The sequence below is a fragment of the Pieris rapae genome, chromosome 3 (assembly GCF_905147795.1).
Source record: "Pieris rapae chromosome 3, ilPieRapa1.1, whole genome shotgun sequence".
NCBI lineage: Eukaryota > Metazoa > Arthropoda > Insecta > Lepidoptera > Pieridae > Pieris > Pieris rapae.
In genome coordinates this window covers 7,982,355-8,008,373 of record NC_059511.1, presented here as the reverse complement: position 1 = coordinate 8,008,373, position 26,019 = coordinate 7,982,355, and the positions used below count along the sequence as shown (strand labels likewise).

Here is a 26,019-nt window from a genome sequence, read left to right as displayed (position 1 = left end):
AACTTATATCAACTAGCGCAATGTTTAAATTAGTTCTTAAAAAAGGTGGCATGCGTTTTTGTTTTATTTTGTTTCGCATGTAATGCCGTATAAGTTTGTAACACGCTAAAATTATGCAATTTTTAATTAACAAACATCCTAAAAGTATTTTATAAACAGATGCCAACTAAAAAATGTATTTAATACATTTTATTGTTTATTTTTATAAGATAACATTAAAAATAGCCTTCTTTTATACATTAAATGTTTTTTTTAATTCCACATTAACAAGAGGAGCTTTGTTTCATTGAAAACTATACTATGATTTGATGATCGGTGCGCATTCGTACAATGATTTATTACTATTCATTATGACTAAAGCAAATAAATTATGTTCGAGGCTGAGACCAGGAATATTGTAGCTGAATTGTTATAAAGTATAATTTTGTTATATTTTTTAAATAAAATAATGTTTTATAAGTAAAAGTTTAAAAATAAAATGTTTCTGGTTACTTGTGAAAAACTTACTTGAATGAAGTAAACAAAGATTTTTTTCACAAATGATTTATGTGTAATTTTCATATACAAGAGAAGCAGATATTTGTTGTTTGATAGAAAAATTGTTTTTATTACTCAAACCAGAAACAGTGACGACTATCTGTCCTAATAATTCAAATACATTTTGTAATACATGTAAAAAAACACCTCCTTCGAATACTGCTTTGACAGAAAGTCCATGAAGATTCTGCGAATTTCTTAATAGAGCGATTCATTTTTAATGAGACATTTACCGGTGAAATCACAATCGCAGATCGTTATCTAAAAAGTTCCCTAAAGTCTCATTTCATTTCACTGTGTTAGGAGTCTTTATGAAGTTGGCGTGGCATGGGGTTATAGTAAATTAAGTTCTAAAAATGTAATATTTCTTTAAGAATTAAAAACTGAATAAATGTCTATAGGGAACCTAATTTTTTATCTTACCTACAAGAAGTACTGCTTATTCATGAAGAAATCTAGTTTTCATTAATCATCAACACAAAAGATTATGATAAATATCTGTTTTTCAATTAGAACCAGATAACTATAAAGAAAACGTAAATTATATCAAACCATTGAGAAATTATATCATTAACAACGAATTATAAATTTACACAAAGACGGTCTCACAATTTTAGTACAGAACAAATCTGAGTAATATTTTATTTAAAAGATTCCCAAACGATTGTGAATAAAAGCATTTTACGCAAGTTTTATCAGATCAAAGGAATTTCTTAGGGTGAGGAATTGCTTGACAGTTGAGAGTAAAGTAACTCTGCTGCTACTAGATTGTCAAATTATTTGCGTCATATAATGACATTTAAATGACTTTTAAACTTAGCTGTACTTATTCTTATTTTTAAAATTTTTAAACATACACAAAATGTTTATATTTTTTTTATCTCTATAATATTATCATGAAGCATTACTTCTACATATACAAGTACAATAGGTTTCTGTATATAAAATTACTTTTCAAATACGTAAACACTCAAAAGACTTCTAACTAACCTATGCATGTACCAAATATTTTGGTACACAGTGGCACTTTGTATAATCCTTTGTTAGCGATTCTAGTTATTTTGTAATAAAAATTCACTGTCTCGTAAAATTGCAAAAGTAAATGAGAATGGCCACTGAAATAATAAAGAAAATAAACTATATTTTCTTTAATTAACGGTACCACAAACAATAAATTTCTAATATCTATCATCGGGATAATGAGGTGATGCGATGTGCAATTTCCTTCAGCTGTTCCACTCGTTTCAGTGTTAATTAAGAAAATGAAATTTTTCTCTAAATGAAGATTATTTTTCCATATAAATTGTTTTTTTTAACGATTGATTTTTTTTGTTACCACGTCGAATGAACGTATAGAAATAGTACTAAATTTATAAATATTTTAATTTCAAAGATTATCATAATGATAGTAACGAAAACTAAACATTTAGATTACAAAAAAATCAAAAACAAAATATTCAACGGCACACTTCGTTTGAAGAAATGTATAAAATTGTTATTTTTAAGTTAACAACATCTTAAACCATTAAAAGAACAATGAATGTGTTCGATCTACAAGATCATAAAACTGCTGATACTATATTTTTTTTAATATTGTTTAACTATTTTTAAATTAGACTTACCAGTTTTATTTCCACTGTTTGATTTATGCGCCCCATCTTATTTATTCACACAACAAGAGAATACATGAACTAGTCATAAGAATTTTCGTTATTTAGAGTGCGTCTGAATTATATTAAGAAGTTCATAAATAAAAGCATCAAACATTATATTAAATAGTTCTCCTTGAAACGAAAAAGCGAACTTCAAAAGTTTATAGTCCGTGACAGCTCGCGTGTGTTCGTCGAAGCACTACGTTATCAACTGAAGCTACGAGCAGTGCTACGAGAGCTCTACGCCCGTAGATCCTTCGCCTTTCAGCGAGGTGATTGAAAGTTCTTTAGAAATTAATCGATTCTGATTTTTGTGATAATTGCTTCTAAATTGGATAACGTATTTGAACAATATCTTTTATTCTGAACGTGAGTTAAGTTCGGTGGAGTTTGTGAGATGTTCAGATAAATAAAAAGGAAACTCTTTGTTTGAAATTGGGTGTGAACTGACTTATAACTAAGATAAAATTAAGGGCTGCGACGCTTGATTATCCTTAAACTAAGGGTTCTTAAATCTAAATGATACAGCTATTACTTATAAAGAATATAAGTCTAGTCGAACTATTAAATATCGGTAACGGGAATGTCACATTACAATTCATGACTGTGAAAAAAACTAATGGGCTCATATTGGTTTCATATGTGCGATGATTATTTTTGTTGTTTATTATTTAAATATTTGGTTCGGGCTTCTTATTATTAACTAACATAATATATGCAGAGCAGTATTGGTGGTTAAAAGTGTTACGATTTCGGTGGCCTCTTGTATAAAGTATCTTGGTGTTGTTCTGGATGGTGGCTGGAATTTCGAGCCCCATTTTTAATCTCTCGGTGGGAGACTTGTGATGGTGGCAGGAGCCCTTGGCAGGCAGATGAACTGTATGCTTTTATGGAGGCGAGTGATTCTGGTTCAGGCAGTTCGCTGCGTTCTTGGTGGCCTGTGTATTAGCTGGCACTCCTCCCTGTGAACGGGTGGTGGAACTTTTACGACGTGGTTAGCGGGAACCACTCGTGCGGGGAAATAGAGAGGCATGTGAGGCGTCAAGTAAGATGGTTTGACCTGGATCCACTTTGCACTGTTTCATCGACAGGAATGCATTGCAATAATTATAAGGATGTTTCTGTTTGGTTTCCGAATAAATAAATAAATAAATAGACAGTGGGGGCAATTCGAAATACACGGTGGGTGCTGTGACGTTTCGGCTTTCGCAGGTACTGTCTGGACATGGATGCTTTTCGTGGTACATCCGTTGTGCCACCACTGCAGCACTCTGAATAAAACAGAAAATACTCTGGCTGTGTATGTGTGTATCGGCCATAGGGACGGACCTAATGCTGCTGATCAATTGAAGGCGAGGTCCGGTGTTCACAGTCTTGAATGGCCGAAAACCACAGATCGTGATTAAACTCTGTCGGATATAATCCCGAGTCGAATTATCGATCAATTACATAACTTAATATCCGTTACCCTTGTTAAAATGTAAGTCGTATTGAGATTGTTTTAAGAAAGTTGTTTATATACTAATACCAAGTTTGATACGCTTTCAAATGTGTTGCATACTGAAAATCCACATTTATATACTAAGGCAATTTGGGTGAGTACTTGATGTTGACTTGATTGTAATTTATATAATTACTAGCGGATCCGACAGACGTTGTCCTGTCTATACGTCTTTAATTTTTAGTCTTTAATATCTATATATATATATATCCCTGAAATTTCAAATTTTCAATTATAAAAATTATATTTTAAAATGTTGCGGATGATTTTTACCGAATCCATAAGACGTATAAATTTTTCTTTCTCTAAAATAAGATGGGCCTAAGACCTCATCGAGTATCTTTTATAGCCCACACCTTATACAGCCATATAAAGATATGGGTACAAATACCTAACGTTCTTAAATGACAGTCACAAAGGGTTATAAAAGTATAACCTTTACTGTTATTGTCAAAATTTGAATAAATTATAAAAGGTACATTTAAAAAAGGCGTGTTTAGTCAATTATTACGCCAAGTTACTAATTGTATGAAAACATTTGACGAGTGCAATAAAATGTTTGCGTGTCACATAAAATATTAAAATACTCGTGAGCCCAACCTACGTTTTTACAAAAGTACTTTACATTCAAACTGTATTGTACAAACGTAGGTCAACGTTTTTTTTTTGACAAAATTTCAATTTACGATAAACATTTGAGTAGTATAGTCATACAAGTTTGGATGATTTATTTTCTTTCTAAATGAAAACCTTAAAATGATTTAATGCCCAGTTATAATAGTTAAATCTTTTTCTTGAAATATTACGTGATAATTTATGTGATTTTTTTATTAAAAGTTCGGAATGATTTTTCAGTATTGTATATTGGATGGATTGTGGTGTTTCGGTGACAAGAATACAATAATAACGCACATGTGCAGCTGCTAATCACAATGCTTAGGCAATAAAAAGTATAATAAAATATATATATACTAACATAATTTAAAGTATTGGACTCCCAATAAAAGGTTGTATTAACCTCTGAGAAATGTTTCATCACAATATCTTATGAATTATACCTAATACTAATTCAATGGCTACCAAAATTTCTTTCGAAGATTCGTGTGGCAACTCTTTATATTCAGGGTAAAATGTTATGACACTAATACCCTATGTAAATAATACAAACGTCTTCCTACGGTATATTGTCTTTCGTAAAATCGGATTCATAAGAAAATTGGCAGTACCGTGGCTCGTCGAGGCGAAGCAGTATTATATTATATGCTCCGACTCTCACTTCAATTGAAAATCATATCGGGTCGAGGCAGCAGATGCTATTTTCTCCATGCAGGCGAATACTTTTGAATTAATAAAATTTTAAGCTTGATTTTAAGGCGTGTTCACATAAAGCTATGCATAGTAAATTAAGCTGAATATATAGTAAGTTTTTATTTTATTGCATTTCTTTTATTGCTTATCACTTTTATATTCATGTTAGTTGATAATAAGATACGATTATTATTCATATTTTTTTAAAGAACAGAGGTGAAACGGACAGTTCAAACTTGGTGTTAAGAGATATCGCCCGCCGCCCATGGACACTCTTAAATTAAGTGGGCTCGCGACTGCGTCAGCGATGACTCAGCAGGTAATTAAAAATATAATAAATACATATAAATATCATCATTTTATGCGTCCCTTAGTCCGTTGATCCGTTATTAAATAACGGCAAGTAGAAAAAAAATATTTCGTTACGCACAGTATTTAATTGAAAAAAAAGTTTATTGAGCAGACACACATTATTTGTTATATCTGATCCGAATTTCGTTCTTTTATAATTACACAAAACATGAAATATGGTAATAAATTTACATTCAATATTTTGTCGCGAACTCGGAAACTTATAAGCTAGTATTAAACTTAAAAACAAAATAAATTATTCATGAAATAACTCCCCTCCCAGCAATCATTTCGATCTCTGAATCATTTATATATTTGCTGAGAGAAAACTCGCGGTTACCCTAGAGGCGCAGAGCTTCAAATATGTTATTATTTCAGAATTAAGAAGTGAATAGTAAGTGTATTAATCTAACAGTAAATTTATATAATACCTTAAAATATTAGTCTTATACCTACCTACCTACCTTATAATAATGTATTTAAATTTTTTAATCATATTGGCAATCGAAGCTTATGGATAAAGTTATTTAAGTTTATAAAAATATAATAAAAAATTTGCGTCTTGGTCAATGGTGCATTGAAAAACATATGTATTATTCTATATTAACATGAAACAATGACGTATTTTATTAAATTAAGTACTTTCTAAAAGTCTACATTAATAGGTAGTTTATACCCATAGTTTTTAATTTTAATGTGCTAGTAATCATTAATAAAGTATAGATACAAATAAAATTAAACACAAATACTTAGCGAAGTTTACGAAACAATTAGTATTGAGACTTAGATAATCTATTTTACTTAATGTATCAGAGTAATTTATACATGTACAATGTATCTATACCGTGGCAAAATAATGAAAACTAGTTACCACTAATAATAATCCAAGGAAGCAGCTTTTCATAGTGCGAAGTAACTAAAACTTTCGGTCATCGTAAATCATTCAGAACGCATCCTGTTCTATTTGTCTTCAATAAATCGGAGAAAATATCATTAAAAAATGAATGCTAATGAATCAGAGAAAGGAAATTACGGAAATTTCTTTAAAAAATACGATTAAAGTTTTCGCCATTAATACAGTGCAAGACTTGTTCCTAGATATTTATATTCTATGATCATCAGAGGCTCTTATTTACTAACACATTTTCTGTAATGTAAAATTATTTTGTGATGAGGTAAAATTGGTTATACTGCAATGTAATTAGAACTATACAATTCAGTGGAGCGAAATAGTGGGTCTGTCATTTTAATTGACTTTCAAAAAGGGCCTCCAATTGGATAAGAATGGTCTTTGATTAATTCTATCTCAATTTTACGAAAAGAAAGTTTACTTTATATTATTAGAAATAGACATATTGTGACGATGATAAAGGTCCATAAACGCTAATGAGCCTCATTACACTTTATACTATTATAAATTAAGGAACAAACTATTAAATAAGTTGTATTACAAACAAAAATAAATATATAATAAAAATAGATTAGTTTGACATCTATTAAAGCAGCAAGTTTTATAATAAATAAAGATACGTATATTGTATATTGTTTTAGCCAATTTCCATTCTAATTACATACTTGCTTCATTGCTTCATACTGTCACAAAACCATAATAAGTTGTTTTTGAGTAGAAAATTGGCTTCTATTTGTCAAAGGATCTGAGTTTACTCCATTGTATAGTGTACTCTTACTATACTGTCATATCGGTCATATGACAGATTACTTAGAGTTAAAAGTGAGCAGAAAATATTTATTTTGCGCTCAGTTTATTTAAACTGTAGGGACTAGATTTCGGTTGATCCATGTTTTCTATTACGTTCGCTTAAACCTTTTTAATATAATTATAATCGAATAATTAATGACTACCGTTCATATAATATTTGTAAATTATTGTTAGATTTTTTTTCTTTATTAAAGGTATACAAGCATAAAGGTTTCGCCCCTGTTTTACATATGGTGTTGAAATATTATATAAAAAAAAAACTAAATTAATTAAAGATAGATAAAATATATTATATTCGTATCATAGAAGACACGATTGTCGAATTGTTTCTGGAAATATAAATAAAATAAATGGTAGCAAGTCGTAAAATATATTCTATGCATGAAGACGAGTATAATCACTACAAAGTTACTCGTCACGGCTAGTAATATGTACTGAGGAAGTTGTTAAGTTCCATTATACGAATTGCTTAGGATGTAAATTGGTAATAACGCTATCATGTATTCCTTATGATATAGTACTGTTTACTTTACATATATGTTAAATGTTCTTGTACATTTATAAGCAGTGTACTTCTACTTTTGTGTTTAAACGAGCATAGCGCGTGAGTCAATAGTTATACATTCGAATGCACTAAATTAGGTGCGGAAGTTTAAGGTAAATTAAGCTAAATGTTATCGAGGGCTGCCTATTGGCAATAAGATAACGGTGGATCTTTTGGAGAATTTTGAAATGAATCCAAATACTGTCAAAAACAAGTCTTCAACGTGGTATAAACTAGTACAAAGAAGTCAGACTACTTAGCTTTTAATCACAATTACGAAACTATATTAATGGTTGTCAAGGGTATCTAGCGGAGTCAATGAAAAGGGAGTCTTTAATCCTTCTGAATCCAATTTTTACTTATTAAAAGAAAGGAGGTATTCTTTAAAGTTCCTTGCAAATCATATGTCCTTTATTCGTAAAACATATCTAACCCTTATTATTACATGCAAAGGCTTCCTTGAATGAATTCACCCCATTTTGTACATTTATTATTTGTTGGCGAGCTAAAATATTTTTGTTTTGTTATATCGCTACATGTTTGAAGTAATAAGGCGCGTAATAGAATACATTCCGGTAAATTATTACGTAGGAAAGAGACATATTTCCTTAAATTTAGCGTGAAACAAGTCGCCGGTTGAGCATTCTGAAACTGTATTTCAGGCAGACAATTAACTTTTTTCCTTATGATGTCATTTTGGAAGCAATTGTAATAATTACTCTTAAAAGTGACAACCTTTTTAAGATCTTTGAAACTGTTTGATGTTTCATTGCTTTTAAGGTTACAAAATTAATTCTTCAATATCCTCCGATGGGGTGTAGCACAAAGGACTTTTTTCACAGCTAACAATCTATGAGCTCCCCGATAATTTATGCAACTAAATTGCAGCTTTGTCTCTGATCGAAACATCAAGGTCAACATCTATGGAGCATGTGCGTGAACGCTAGAGTCCTACAAGGTTATGGTCTTATCCCGACCCTATTTCTTCTGCATATGAATGATATATTACTATGCGGACGACAGGAATGAGCACATTGGCCGTCTACCTGCACAGTGAATCTCGTTAACAGTTGTCGATCAGTGCCAGAACAAACTCGTGTCCAAAGTCGAAACTCTGCTACGTTAAGTCATGTATAAATAGAGGTTGATACGGCCATTCCCACCGAGCTAAGTTCGCAACAACAACCTGAGCGAAGCTGTCAATGATCTTTTCCTTATTACACAATATGTAATATGGAACATGGTGTAGTGGTTGCAGCTCCTTTCAAACATTCTGTAAAAATAACTTGGCGATTAAAAAGAGTGGCGGAGAGTTTACTACCAGTTCTTCTCTTCCGTTCTACGCCCTTGATTTGAGAACTGGCAGGAAATGTAAAATTAGATTCATTTAATATTTATTTATTTTTTGACGTTCATGAATAAATTAATGTTACTATGAATAAATGAATTTTGACTTTGACTTTAAGTTAATAGCGAGATTCATACGGCCGGTACGGAAAAATACGAATTGAACGTTCGAAACAAGCAGGAGCCTTTACTAAGTCGAATGTCGAAATTAAGCGGGTGATGCTGACAAACTAATTTATGACTGCGCTGACTATCATTAATCTGCCATTCATATTTTTGTTAAAATTTTAGTCATGCTTTCTCGTTATTATTTTAGTTAGCATTGACAATTTTACCCTATTCCCGTCAATAGACATCTCCTACATCGGTGTTTTTCTCTCTCCGTCTACTTATTGCTTCGCCGCAAATCTGGCTAAATGCCATGTACATAAATTGAGCCACGGAGACGGTTGAACTTGTGAAAATCGCTTTCATAAAAATGTATTTAATTTTTTAACTAGCATTAGTTTAAAATAATTATGACTGCTACGAGTCGTGCACGTGCATGCAAATGAACAATTCATTTAAGCGACGTATACTTTGAATAATAAATCAGTAAGATTTCAATATATTTTATGAATCTTCTGTAGGTAAAATTGTATCATATGATACACTATTATTAGCAAGAGTATCAAAGAAAGTAATAAAAGCTTAGTTTTTGTAATTCAAAATATTTTATTACTGTCGAGAGTGGCAGAATACAAATAAATGAAACAAGAAAATAAAACTTTTAGAGGTATACGAAAATCATAATGCAAAGGTTAGACCAATTCCTGCGTCTGTTTTCTGACCCAAATTCTAGATTTTTGGTATCAGACATGTCAGTTCTATTTGCTTTACAGGACGAGTTAGCAAGATGCGTTCTTCAACGTTCAAATACATGCCTGAGTATTAGAGTCACTTACTAAGCTATGGTTAACACGTCTAACTCGAAAATATTTATTTACATACAAACTTTATGTGCCTTGGTTAACACTTTTTTTTAAAAAAAAGCTCGGTTGATTAATTACTTTCTCCATTAATTATTTTTTATTTGTCATAGCAACCCCTGTTATTCAGCAATATCTCATAATATTATATTTATGAAAGCAATATCTAATGAATTTCTTTGTCCTTCCTTTCTAGGAAAATATAACATCTGATAAGAGAAATATTAAGGATCGATATATTATTAGATCACTACCAGGACCTTATTTAGTTCAAAATTATAAGACATGAAATTCCAGGCGAAATTTGTCAAAAATATCCCTTTGAAAACAGAATTATCTGAATTCAGATTCTGAATTTTAAATCATAAGATATCATATTTGTCACAAGCAATTCATATTATTTATATGTATTTGTAGTTTGTAATAAGAAATTGAAAATCATATCCCAATGCTTAAACATAAGGCGTACAAATAAAAAGTTGGCGAAGCAAATATTTCATACAAAACTTTAAACATTAAAGGCAAGAGAATTTCTATAATCACTAAACAATGCAAATAAGCAGTGCTTATGTCGCAAATACAACCCACAAAATTAATTGCGTTTAGCTTTATGGCGACCATAAATTTTTATAATAGCCTTGTATGAATTTAAAAGGGAAAGAAAATTAAAATATATTCTTTATAAATTGCCGAGAAAATGTTATTCTAACAATACGTTCGAAAATTGACGCAAACCTAATTATAATTTACATTAACAAAATGTTCAAGTTAATTTGATTCGGTGTTATTTTCGTAATTTATAAGTATAAATTCGATCCAAAAATAGAGAATACATGTTAATCATCATCAGTTGTACATTACTGAGTTTGTTTCTCCAATACAGACATCTGTCAGAATCGATAACAAATGACAGATGGGAATATAAGCTTCCATTATAGCTAGTCTATGAGTCGTCTTAATACAGAACTATATATATTCTAAAGATTCTCACTGACCACTTTATTATATATAGATAATATGATAATTATTGTAGTATTATGTATCAATCAATATTTATGTAAATTTCTAGTATTCGCCATAAGACAATATATTAGGTTCTAAGTTTTAATAATTATTTAAATCGAATTATATATTTATATAATTCGATTTTAATTGATCCAGCCGTGCTTATTTTAATTAAGGTTTTAGAATTCAGATAACAGATAACTGCTTTACTTGTTGTTAGGATTTCAGTGATCTAATTGAATCGTTCTTAGTTGAGGGTTTGCTAATTACGGACCGTTTCATAATTTTAACTAGAGTTTTAAAGTGGACGTTAATATATTTAACGAGTTTACTAATGTGCCTAAGGTTAGCCTATTTTTTTGTTGACTCTATGTTAGGTTATTTAATGAAAGATAACTAAGTCTGCAAAAAAATTAATTATGTAAAATAAAAGTATAAATTATCGTGATTCATGTGTTTTTCAATTGTCCTGTTCCCGTTTACATATGTTTTACTTACTTTGGTCGGTTCCCTTTTGTTTTGTCAATATGTATCATGTATTTTGGTGCATTCATTATACTTTTTTTTCTTACATTGGTTGCCTGGAAGATCGCTCGAAAGCGATAAGGCAACCATAATTAAATGAAACGGAGGGCTCATTTTCATTTAATTATGGCAATTCTTTTATATTTATATATGCAACGAAGTGATAAAAAAATAAATAAAATATAAAATATTGTACAGCCGTGCTCAGAATTGTTTATTCCTTATCTTAAATTTAATGCTTTTATTTAAAAATTCTTCACAGCGTAACTTCATTAATAGCCTTCATTATAATTAGTATTAATTAACTTCTTGTGATTTATCGGGATCTCCTGAGGCCATACTTTGCGAAGAAGCTAATTATTAAATATTAAGAAGCTCACATTTCAAACTGTGTATTTTTTAAATGTTTCTTAGCCCAGTCATATTAGGGGTTTCACCTCGGAATGAAAGATAATAAGCTGCAAATTGGTATGAACCTTTGTTTTGTCATTCTAAATGTTGTCTCAAAAGTCACAATCGTTATCGTGTCCGCGTCTCAAGATATTCAAGGTCAAAGGTCACAAAAATCGGTTTTTCGCGAATATCTGGCTTCCTATCGGTTAAATGAGATTTGCATTTATTATAAAAGTTGTAGGCTATAAAATTCCCTACAACTTTTGTTTAAACTTTTTTTTCATACGACCAACCGTTTTGAAGGTAGAGCGCGAAGTGCACATCGTACAGTCATATACGGCCTAATGCAAGGTCAAGCGTGAGTTATGGTTATCAGTACGTTATAAAGTCAATTATTTACAATAATTATAATTATTAAACAATGCCTATTATTTATGTTCTAACTATTAATTATTTATATTTAATTAAAGTAAGTAACTTGATTATTTATATATAATTATTCATATTTAACTATTTAAGTATAAAATATTATTAATTCTGGATTATATATTTTAGTTTTATTTTAAGTTAAAATGATAGTAAGAGTATATATTTTACACATATTTTTATTTATTATTAAATACGGCATAATATACATTTATCAAAATGTGAGTTCAAATATCAAAAGTATCTTTGTTGATTTTAATTGTAATGAAATTGGAAATGGAAGCTAATTATCTTCTTCTTCTTCGTCTTCTTCTTCTTCTTGTCGCTCAAAAATGTTCGATTCATTGTCATCATCCTCATTATCTGTCATGTTCATCTCCAAACCTTCCAGAATATCGGGATCATATGTATTTTCTTCATCGGGATTACTTGGATACAGTGAAGCGTTGAGGCAAGCTTGTCCGTTGCACTGGCCGCAAGCTAAAGAACATTGTAGCCCTGATTTTCTGCATCCACAGCGGGAACCACAACCATTTTTGCAATTGCAAAATATTACGTTTAGTAGTTCGGCTGGTGCTGGAGGTAATAACGTTCGTATGGGCTCCAGGATTTCATTTTCAAGCATCCAGCCCCATTCTTGAGGTTCTAAGTCCTTCCCTAACCACGTTTGAATCTGGTAGTAGACACGTTTTATGTGTTGATGAGCTGCTACACTTGTTGGTGGAAGTGTTGACAGTTGTACAGGTTTATGTCTGTACGATGTGCACTTCGCGCTCTACCTTCAAAACGGTTGGTCGTATGAAAAAAAAGTTTAAACAAAAGTTGTAGGGAATTTTATAGCCTACAACTTTTATAATAAATGCAAATCTCATTTAACCGATAGGAAGCCAGATATTCGCGAAAAACCGATTTTTGTGACCTTTGACCTTGAATATCTTGAGACGCGGACACGATAACGATTGTGACTTTTGAGACAACATTTAGAATGACAAAACAAAGGTTCATACCAATTTGCAGCTTATTATCTTTCATTCCGAGGTTGACCCCTTTTCTTACCTAATATGACTGGGCTATCTGCTAAATATTCCTTAAATGAATAATGAAATATTTAAGATGTAGAATTCATTTAACGATTTACATTAATTCGATTGTATAAAAGTGGTTATAGGTACATATGTTGGTCAAATTCTAAACGTAATTTTTGTTTGTCTGTCCGCTGCTTTGTATGTTGGGTTCATCATGTTCCTTTTAGTAACTATCTTACTACCTCACAACTGAACTAGTTTCAACAAATCAACGAAATTGGATCCAACGAGGAAATTGTTTCGCCTAATAAATTACCCTATTACTAAGCTTTATATCTAAATTCCAACTAAAAGGTAAGTGATAACAGTGGCCAATAGTAACCATTTAATCTTTCCCGTTAAACCCAGCGACCCGTACTAGGGCGGGGTAAATCGTCGGCAATTTCATAATTTATTAAAGATTACCGAGATTTGACTCTTATTAATCGTTGCGGAAAGGTAATTTTTTCTAGTGTTTCCAGATTGCCATAGTTGAATAGATATTCTAATCGTATTTTTGAATAATATCTGAATTCTATCGATGGTTAAACGTATGTTTTCATGTAAACCTACTAGCGGATCTGACAGATATTGTCCTATACACACGTTTTACATACAAAAAAAAATCTAATGATGTTAATCATTCTCGACTCCACTTGATTACACAAAAAAAATCATCAAAATATGTCCAGCCGTTTAAGAATTTCATTACGAATAAATGCATAGAAGATTTATATATAATATATATACCGGCTCTTTATTTTCTTTATAAATAAATTACCTGATTCCGACACTGCAGCGATATCTACCGGTATGATTTATGAATCCACCTAACGCATACAGAAAAATTAATTTAAATCGGCCCAGACGTTACAGTAGAATTATATTAGTAAAGAGATTATATTACTTATATTAAAATCACAAATACACCGTGAATCTTTGGCTATGATTTCTTGGAAAATCTAGTAGTCATTATTCAAGTTAAGCACATAAAACACAGATGAATAAAGCAGACAACATTTCCAAAATGTAATAAAAAAAATGTGTTCCTAGTAAAAAACCTTAATATTTTAAAGGTGCAAAAGCCAACCTGCAAAAGCTCGAAACCGAAACATTTTTATATAATGTCCTTCTCTCCGGGAAAAGTATAAAGGATATCCATTAAAACAGTCCATCCATTTCACATAACACGCCGTAAACGTCAAAACATCGGCTCTAAAATGTAATTAAAAGGGAAAATGTTGTTTTCGGAAAAAAATTCGTAAACATTAAGAGCCGGTCGTGACCGATTAGCATCTTTTGCTGAAAAATACAATGTGCTTTTTAATAATGACCCAAGGGCCTAATCGCTTTGAAAAAATGAATTCCAATTTGAAAGAGGGTTCGATAGGAGAAATAATGACGCACCGGATGGGCCAGTTCTAAAGTGACGTCGAAGATTGATTGTTTCTTGCCCCCTCGGACTTAACAAACAAGCGTGAACGCTGTAAAAAAGGCCGCAATTTACTTAAACCCATCATAAGAAAGGCCGTATCTTTGTATGTATACTAGCTTAACACGCCCAAAGATGTTTCGCCGTGTATATTATTTCTAGAAAACAATTTTTTAGTTCAATAAAAAAACGTATCTATATTTATAAAAATAGGGTTTGAGTGTAAAGGGATGAAAATAAAGTGGTTGTATGTATTTTTGTATGTTGTATCATAAAAAACAAAAACAAAAAAAATAATGAAAAACAAAGATAGATAGTAGCCGATTTTCAGACTTACAGAATATGCATTAAAAAAATATAAGAATCGGTCAACTCGGAGGAGTATGGGATCGAACATTGTGACACGAGATTTTAGTTATTACATTTTAAGGTTAGTTACTGTCTTTATTTTTGTTTTTTTTTTGTCTTTATTACATAAGCATTATATTATATAATTGAATTATTACGTATTATAAATTAATATTTGCATATTTAGTTTTAATAATGATATGTGACGAATGAATGAAGACAATGTACTTCTAGAATTTTATATATATATATATATATATATATATATATAGAGATTATCAATTTCCCGATTACAAATACTAAATCGAAGCGAAAATATATAATTCAATTACTTTGCATACACACCAAAAATATCTTTTAAGACAAGGCATCTGATTACTTAAACCTCCTATGTTACTAGTATGTATCACTGTACGTCGTTTTACTTTGCTGACATAGCAACCCTTCGCTGACATAGTCTTACGATTTGCGAAACACATCGTAGAATCATCGGTCAGAAGCTATTTGGTATTCCGAGATATATACGCTCCTAATACTCTATACTTCTCATATTACGTACTATATCAATTTGATAAAATTAACGTTATATAACGAAGCACGATCTAATCCAATCAATATCATTGCTAACGTGGTTTGCGATCAATGAATTGCATGGTCCATTCGTCGTTGAGTCTTTTGAAAAAGTCGAATATTGCCTTTCCATTTGACGTTTGCTTCAAATAAAGCCCGCAGTTCAGTCGTTTTGAATACATTGCTTTTTCAATATCTCTTCAATCTCTGTTGAAAATATACAGGGCGTCCCACGGCGATGCCACACGGAGGGAAAGTACCTTAAATATTAATGATAGGATATTTTACTGAAAGAAGACATCGTTTAATTTTTAATAATAAGTAGAACTGCATTCACAGATTTTTTAAAAATTTCCTACCTCAACCGGGAATCGAACCCGCCAAATGTGACAGTAAAATTACATGTATTTTATAATAGCGTTTGAATGGGCTACTCATAAGCATTATTTTTTCCTTTGTAACCTAGCATATTAAATGAAACTGAAAACATAAAATTTTACATTTTATTAAAAAAAAAATTATCAAATGCTCAAAATGTGATCCTTTCTGTTGTATACAAATTCTCACTCTTTTAATAATTTCTCTCCCTCTCGATTTACTTATTTTTGCATGGTGGATGTTTGAAATAATACGTCTAAGTTCATTTTGTAACTCCTGCACACTGTTGTACCGGTTCCTGTAAACTAATTTTTTTTTTTAATGAACATTTTCCTTCCTGGATCGGCACTTTTGGACAAATTAGATGGCCACCGAGATCCCCAGATCTAACCCCACTTGATTTTTTTTATGGGGTTATGTAAAATATTTAGTTTACAGGAACCGGTACAACAGTGTGCAGGTGCAAAATGAACTTAGACGTATTATTTCAAACATCCACCATGCAAAAATAAGTAATTCGACAGGGAGAGAAATTATTAAGAGTGAGAATTTGTATACAACAGAACGGATCACATTTTGAGCATTTGATAATTTTTTTTTTTTAATAAAATGTAAAATTTTATGTTTTTAGTTTCATTTAATATGCTAGGTTACTAAGGAAAAAATAATGCTTATGAGTAGCCCATTCAAACGCTATTATAAAATACATGTAATTTTACTGTCACATTTGGCGGGTTCGATTCCCGGTTGAGGTAGAATTTTTTTTAAAAATCTGTGAATGCAGTTCTACTTATTATTAAAAATTAAACGATGTCTTCTTTCAGTAAAATATCCTATCATTAATATTTAAGGTACTTTCCCTCCGTGTGGCATCGCCGTGGGACGCCCTGTATACATTGTTTATTCATTTTCGTCACTGTTTGCCTTTAGAAGTGCCTCAAAATTGTGAACACTATAAATTACAGTGTTGGGTAAACACCAGTAGCTCATCTTTCATGCTCCGTTGAGGTTTGGGACTGAGAATTTTTGCACTTCTAGAGATTAGAATTAATCTCTGAATAAGGTGGTAATTTTCATGCCATTAACAATATCAACAAAAATCTTTTCTGTTAATGTATATACACCTTTTTTACTATATATTTATTGATATTTTATATTTTAGTTTCAGCAAAAAATGAAATAGAAATAACAGACGTTACACGGTAAAGGTATTGAACCCTTGAATATTTTAGAATTAGAAGAAAAACAGACGCTTGTCGAAAATTTTGATAAATGGCAAATGCAGAGAAAATTGTACTTTGGCGTTGAACTAATATCATTATAAAAAGTGTACGTTTGCCCGGCGGTCACGATTGCAATAAATCTCAGCTAGTCTGACAGTAGCTCTACACAAATGTGGCCGAAATCTTGGCTAAGGGGGAGTCGAAAGTAATAATATTGCCTTGTACATATATTTAACATCGGTGGTCTTAAACTTCGAAATAAACTTAATTTTAAAAATTAATTTAATACCGACATTGATTTAATTATTTAAATAGAACTTTAACGAACAGAAGACATATAGACAGAGCCTCTGGATAACACGTTAAAATATTATAGATGAATAATCAAATACAACTACATATAATCAATTAAATCAGTAATATATTGTTACTAATTTAGACAATTATTCACTGTATGATTACAACGCCTTTTTTATAAATTAATAAATAAATGTGCACTATAAAATATGATTAAACTAAAGTTAATAATATTTTTTTAAGTCTATTATAACATTATATGAATGAAAACTCAGCGACAGCGCGATAGATATGCTATGCTCTGACGCAAAATTACAATACATCATTTATTCATTGTCAAATTGTCGTTTGTATATTCCAAGGATCAGTTTATAAAAACCCAGTAGCGAAAATTATAAGTAAAATCGAATACACGTCGTAGTAGACTATTAACTCGAGCAGTGAATGAGCGATGACTAATTGGAAGGACAAACTTAAATTGCTTCAATTACCTAAATTTGTGTAATAAACGAATTTACTAGTACAGGTTACTTAACAATATACAAGTCAAAAAGATACGTATATGTATTATTTTGAAAGTTGAAAGGTCAAATATAAACCCTATATTTTCTCATCACTAAAATATCACTGTCCCTTGTTTGCACATTCTGCGGGTACATAAATAGACGTAAAGAAGACAGATGTCTTACAATATTTTCAAATATACACAATAGCTATTTGACAAAGAAGTATCGCCGCTACAGTCAATAAAGGACAATGGAATTTTGCAGACGCCTCCCTTGATGTGTTTTCTATACCATACGTATTTTATCTTTATTTGGGAAGTCTGTTTATTTAGAAATCTGTGTTTATATAAGCCCATGACCAATGAATACAAATAACTATTCTTAAGTGAAACAAAAGCGAATGTGGGTTAATCCTAATATGCTTATGTTCACGGTTTCTAAGCAAGAAACGCTGTTTTGAAATTCGTACCACAACGTTTGACGTAGTTTAATAATTATATTCATACTTAAATTGTATAGTATTTAATGTTAGAGTAATTTATGTATTTATATTAATATATATTTTAACGAGATGAAAAACGGTTAGTAGTTAACGCTTACTATTTTCTTACCCTACTAGAAATATTGTTATAAATAAAATCATAACTGATATAAATTGATATTAATATTGTAAGTATAAATATATATTAAAGTAATACAGTAAAGTAGAAAGGGCGTCAAGTAAAAAGATGGTCTGCCGAAGAGTTGGAGCAGGCTATCCCAGATTAGAGCTAAAATATGATAATGCCTATGTCAGAATACCATATGACCTTAAAACTGGTTGCAATTAAAATGAAAGTTTTTCTAAATTTTGTTATTTATTATTTTTGAGTAATTTTTTGAAATGTGCGAATATTTTAATCTATTTATATTTTTAGAGTACCATTAGCCTAGTGGCTTTAGCGTGCGACTCTCATCACTGATGGACTTTCTTCTATATGCGCATTTAACATTCGCTCGAACGGTGAAGGAAAACATCGTGAGGAAACCGACATGTCTATGTTTTTTTAAACATTTTAAAACAAATATTTTTCACGCTTTATTAAAAAAAATGTAGATGTAGATGATAATTTCTGTATAGTTTTCTCCTATTCCTAGTGAATACCAGCCTTAACAGCGACGAAAAATATATCAAGGAAATTGGCAAGACGATATACGACGTAAGTAATCCGCCAATCCAAACTTAGCTTATCATTCTCTTTGATCATTAGTTGTAACTATAATAATATTACTAAGCTGAGTTTATTTTTTGTTTGACCACGCTAAGGCAAGAAAACAGGTTTGTCTCTGATTGTCCATGTATTGACGTCACCCAGTCATTTATAAAATAAACGAAATAACCTTTAGGTATTTAATGATAATTTCAAATTACAATACTATTTTATGTTTATCAGAATAAAAGTCAATAAATGTAACGATAAATTTAACTAGCAAAGGCCATTAGCATAATATAAGCTTATTCGTGCGATACATGTTTTCCAATACACAAATGAGAATGAAAACTCATATCAGCCGAGAACACGACTCAATTGGTACCCTTTGAAATCACTCTACCCGGCATTTTAATTACGTTAATTTATTACACCAGGCAGATGCAATTGTTAAATTGTTTTGTCTTTTTTCTACTTGAAACATAAAAACAGTAATTTCATAAATTTTGTATTAAATTTGTTTACCTAAAAATTTATACGAATATAAAACAAAGTCGGGTTTGTTCTAAACCTTATAACTCGAGAAAGAATGAACCGATTGCAATTTAGAATAACTGTCAAACATTTAATGTACATACCGTCGTTACTATAAAATTTGAGTGGAGACTCAAATTTAAGAACGTGTTTAAACAAGCTAAAAAAGGATTGACATATTGCTTGTCAAATATTTACGCGTGCCTTTAGGAAGTCATTTTTTATAAACTAACAAAAAAATATCAAGCCACTAAAATATACAAAAGCCGGGGCACATTGAAATTTTTAAAGAAATTCTGAATTCTGAAAAATGATAAATTAAGTTATACAACATTGATTGACTGATTAGTGGTAGGAAATTCGCAGCTGGTATAAATTATATTCGCAGCTGGTATAAGTCTAAGTATACTAGGATAAAGTTATCCTACTTGTAATTATTGTTATTTAATATGCCTTTTCTGAAATACTAACGATTAAAAACTATGGTAAAACGTTCTTACCGTGAAATAAAAACTAAATTTGTTTTCACGCTTTAGTAAAAACCATTCTGGTTCTCTATCAAATGCTCTTTACGCTGTGATGAAAAGAGACACTGATTTATGTAAAGCCGATCAAAACCGATTCATTGAACCGATTATATCTTTATGAATGCGATGATTAACAAGGCGAATTAATTATAAACAAATCTTTACCATTTTAAAACCTATACATCTATCTATCAAATATATATCTTATGAACTTATTATAGAGATTTGCTTGAATCGATTTCGGAGTGCATGTTTTGTAATTATTTCGTAAGTAAAACAAAGTTGAAGAGCATCGGATTTTAAACTAAAACTGACAAGAACTATTTTTATAGATTAGATCTGTAGAATAAGAGAATAGAATCCATAGTTATAGGGATAACATAGTCATTATTATTGTTAAAAGTTTTTTATTATGTCAGAGCAATGGCGTTAGTGTCATCAAAGTCAAATTTGTTAATAACCTTAATTACCAGTGGTTTATTTGTTTTGCCAATTTTGCCAGATCTATATACTTACCATTATTCAACGGTTACAATATTCATTATTACTATTAAAGGGAATTTATTTTCACTTTAAACGTTTGAAACTTATAGACAGTCAATATTAAAGTAATAATTGGACCTTCGTTCTTATATCGACTGTAGTTTGAGTCTGTAGTTGATTTAGGTTCGGTCGTGGAGCGAGTACACGCATTTCACGAAACTTGTTAATCACAAATTCGGGATGCCATATGTACAGGCATCGGTTGGTATGCCTTGACGCTGGTCTCCTTTCTGAACCAGCCCAGCGTACCGGTTCTGCCTGCTGCTACCGATTGCATCACCAAGGCCAAGTCGAGAATACTCCTTGGCCCCTTACCACCGGGCACGACCCTAGGACGAGTCGAGCGTCAACACACCAGGACACCGGCTGCGCGCTGCTGCTCATATATGCCCCAAACGGGCCTAAACACGCAGTTGTGCCCCTTATCTCTTTTAACCAGTCGAACTACTGCTTAGCTTACTACTATATCAACATTTAACGGCTGATTACAAGAAATTAATGACAACGATGGTGACGTCATTATCTTCAATAATTTATCCGTATGTCCTGTTTTTGTTAAAATACTGATCGTGCTTTCTCGTTATTGTGTTTTTTTTTCTGTACCTCTTCCTATTTTCCAGTATAACCCTCTTTGTCATTCGTTTTGCATTAAATTAATCACTCTGTTATATCAATTCAATTTAAACTTGTTATAAACCTACGCAATTATAATCAACATCGAAAAGTTTCAATCAATTCACAATTATTGAAACAATAACTCTGTCATAATTTTTATTTCATTGCCTCTCTTCAAAAGAAAACCAATCAATCATCCAATTAGAAAGTTTTGTCTCTTAAGCGCTGTTGGTGAGACATTGGATGATAACTTCATTTATAGCATCTCCTGGCCAATTTATTATTTAAAATGTGGCTTAAAATATCAGAGAACTTAAATTACGATACGATTTTTAACACGAACTTGGATTAAGGTGACAAAAAGATATTTGAATAGGGTTATTGTTTACTGTGAATGTTTAATTTAAATGTAAATAAAAGTCGACACGGCATATTGTTTAATTAACACTGGCGTAATGTATACAACAAAATATTATATAATAAAATCGTTTCAAGTATGCATGTGATCCTGGTGTCACTATGCAAGTAATCAACACAATATATATAAAGTGGGTAAAGCTCGCGACGTAAGATTCATAATCGAAACTTAACGTGAACTATGTAATGGCCTGTACCTCAAAACTCCAATGTGTTTTGTTCATACACAAGGGTCATAGTGAGCACTTAGTTCCAAATAGAGACTTGGGGAAAGTATATGTTTATAAATAATATTTCAGAAACGTAAGAGAAAAAGAGAGAGTTCATCGGATGTCGAAGCAGAATATGTCAATCCACCCGCATCACCTCCACTTCCATCGTTTCACAACTAAAGATTTTTAAGGCAGTGTTTACCGTGATCGACTAGTATCTCCGACCCAATTCAACAAGAAATGAGCGTGTCAATACCAATCAAACCAAAAAAGCTGGAAAAAGCTTTTTTTTGTAGAACAGGGGGCAAACGGGCAGGAAGCTCAGCTGATGCTAAGAGACACCACCGCCCATGGACAGTCTCAATGCCAGAGGGCTCGCGAGGACGTTGCCGGCCTTTTAATAATTGGTACGCTCTTTTCTTGAAGGACCGTAAGTCGATGGACAATATCGATACGATTTATGGAGTGTCCATGGGCGACGGTATAACCTAAACCCAGGTTCAGCCTGCCTGTTTCCTCCAGGAAGCCCAATTAAAAATGGATGCTAACGTTTTCGATTTCTGTTGAGGAAAACATAAATAAAAAAACTTCAAGAGAATCATTAATTGTATTTATTCCTGGTATGAAGAAAATCCCTCCTGCAAATGTCTAGTTAATTTACATTTTGCGATACGTTAAAGTTGCAAACTAGTTGTAAATATAGCCGAAAGTTCAACTTTACACAAATTTTGCGCAAGAAACTGAACCGGGTCGAATTGAACAAAGATTTATTTTTATTAAGTTTTAATTGCTGTAACAAAGTACAGTAGAGCTAGTCGAACTTGGGTCGTTAATTTTGTTATACACAAATTCCTGATTTTTCTAGTACATATCTTGTTACTCTGATATGACCATATGCTACTTTAACGGTAGCTAAGATACTAAGTCGAATTAGGTACAGAAACAGAATCCAAGAAAGAGTTTCTTAATTATGATTTTGAAATCAACCGTAACAGACTGATGAGGCCCCGGTAGTCCAGTTGAAAACCAGATGGCTTTCAGACAACTCTAGTAATTGTAGGCCTAAATACTTTCCTACATACACCCTCTACGTAATATTAATTTGGCCGGTTGCGGAATACACTTTATTCGTTATATTATATATTATTTATAAAGTTACTTTTAAAGTTGCATATGTCTTTTGCTTCTCTCTGGTTCTATTGCGCATTTTTTAAATTTACTTAGTCACATGTGCTACCACGTAAGTCGTGAAGCAGATAAGCTCACCTATTTCCTCGGCGTATGGTTTAGCTGATCGCGGAAAATATATATTTTTTGATATTATATAGCAGTTATACTTGGCCTCGTAAAACTACAACAGATTTATAATATAACCATGACATAACGATATTGTAGTACACATAACACATTCTTTTTGGTATTCTAGCACTATTCAAATCGCAAAAGCGTGGCCACCACGGAATCTCCAACTCAATAGGTCCAGGACGTTGAACTAGTGCTTCATAACTCCCTTGTCTTAGATGAGGTCGTAAAGCTAGTACTGCTGTCTTCGCTATATTTGGTTCGTGTTAGATCTTTGTCGTTAGGTATCGAAATGAGTCAAATTTTTCGCAGAAAAAACGTAAAATAAAATCATTCTCTATTTGGAGAGATATAGCCAACGATTTTAAAAAAAATATTGTAGGTGAAAAAAGTGCAACGTTATTGTATATTAAAAACATGTAACTTTGCATCTTTAAATTGTGCAAAGTAAAAATATTCACGTTGTATTTTCGTTCGTAAATTCAGATTGAAAATGTTCGCAACAAAATGTTTTTGCATTTCTATTACAAAGCAAGGGAACGTGACAACGGGCGAGATTTGTAATTTAATTGTATTAAAATAATTAAATTGTTACTTGATGAATCTTTTAGCAGTAACACAATAAACGTTGTGTTTTTAGTAGATGTTCTACGTTTGAGAACGGTAGGACAACTATATGAATAATTATTTATACCTGACATTAATGACTTTAATATTAATGTCAGGTAATAATTAATTAATTAATTTTAAAACGATTAAATTCCGAAAATGGCATCATTTATAACTTACTTTTCTTTAATAAACACTAAATAAGTTGCAAGTCTGGCCCATAAGGGGCTGTTCCAGATGTACTGGTTTATGTCTAAAAGCCTACAGGGTGTAAAGTATTTTCCTGAGTCTATAGTCTTCCTTATTATAGGTTCTATAGAAGTGTTATATTGTTTGATGAAAACAGATAAAAATTCTAGAAATAATATATATTATGTTCAATCTCGAAAGCTTTTACTTCTGTAAACTTCTGCAATATCTCTTGAAACAAGATGTAATCACAAGCGAAAATTATACATACAACTTAGACAACAATGGATCTGTTTTCCGCACAATAGAATATTCGAACTACAATAGATCTTTTCTTGATTTAGATTTAATAAATCTTAAGCATTATCAAAATAAAAACATAATGGCCTTTGTTTATTAGATTCTTTGAAAAGAAAAGATAAGTTTCCATATAAAACTTTAAAATATTTTTTAATTTACATTAAATACCACTTTTTTGAACCAAATCAATGTATTGCAGTTTCAAATAATTATATTTTATTTATTTATATTATTATATTTTTATTTATTTTTTTATATATATTTTTTATTTATATTTTTCGTATGTCCTCCACATCTTCGTATCTTAACTCGTCTAAAACTGGTAACTTGGGAGAGGTCGATTTTAAACTCAAATATTTATAAGCTGTGGATTACCTGAAACCTATGATTATAAGTACGTATCTTTAACACCAATGCTTCACTTGAATACTCAATGTAATTGTGTCTGTGGCGTCTTTCTGATCTAACGGTAATAAAGAGGGACTTAACGCAATTTCGTTGATTAAACATAAATATCAGTAGATCCTTGAAATAATACTGGCATAAAATATATATTTTATTGCACAAGTAACTTTACAATTTCACTACCAAAATATTTATTGAAATAAATCTAGTACTATTATATTAAGTAATATATCTTCGGAGAGTATACCTGTAACGGAACACTGCCGACGGCTCTTCCTTGCGTCCCGGCCAAAGGTGTTGATTGCCCCGGAAATGTTTGTTAGGCTATTAATTATTTTTTCTTCAGTCGAATAATTTGCGCTCATAGCTTCTTGGTCGATGTGATGATGTGTCATTCCCGTGCGCTCCTTATTCTTAAAACTGAGTACTGTTTATTGTTACTTTGTTTTTCGTTTAATACTAATTAAATCAGGTAAAATATTCCAATATTTAATATACATTTTATATTATACTAAATTATTAAACTAAATTTTTATTTTAAAGTTTTTTGAACTTTACTTACATTAATTTTTATCTACGTTAGCTGGTACAACCTGGACGACTGTAACGATGTTATTACTGGGAGGGATATATGGTATAGCATTTATCTAGTAATCTCATATTACAATAATGGTACGATGAACATTTTCCGGTAATCTTTTGTCTCAGCATGTATGATAAAGGTAAAAATTGTGTAATTGTGAATCATCCAATTAAATATTCTTAGTCTAGTAAGCGCAAGACATCGATCGGCACGAAAACTCAAAAATTAAATCTTAATCGTTATTAGAAACTACAAAGTACTGCCGCTACAAGGATTTATTTAAACCTAAAAATCAAAATTACATTAGACACACAACTACATATTAGCTTCACTAATAACGTTTATATACAACAACATGACATAATTAACATTATGAAACAGAAGCTAGAAATTTAGCTATAGCAACACAAATTTGACATTTGATTAAGTAGACTTCTAAAGTATATTTCAAAATAAAACTGTTTTTGATTCAAACAAAATTGTGCGGGAATTTCTAAA

General features: G+C 31.2%; 1 protein-coding gene across 1 annotated transcript in view; it reads right to left on the bottom strand.

The window, feature by feature from the left end:
* The window catches only part of LOC110993276 (octopamine receptor), a 29,978-nt gene extending 27,603 nt beyond the window's left edge, over nucleotides 1-2,375 (bottom strand). The window contains exon 1 of the mRNA XM_022259471.2: nucleotides 2,160-2,375. The gene's annotated coding sequence lies outside the window, so the exon portion shown is untranslated. The remainder of the gene's footprint in view (nucleotides 1-2,159) is intronic.
* Between the last annotated feature and the right edge of the window lie 23,644 nt (nucleotides 2,376-26,019).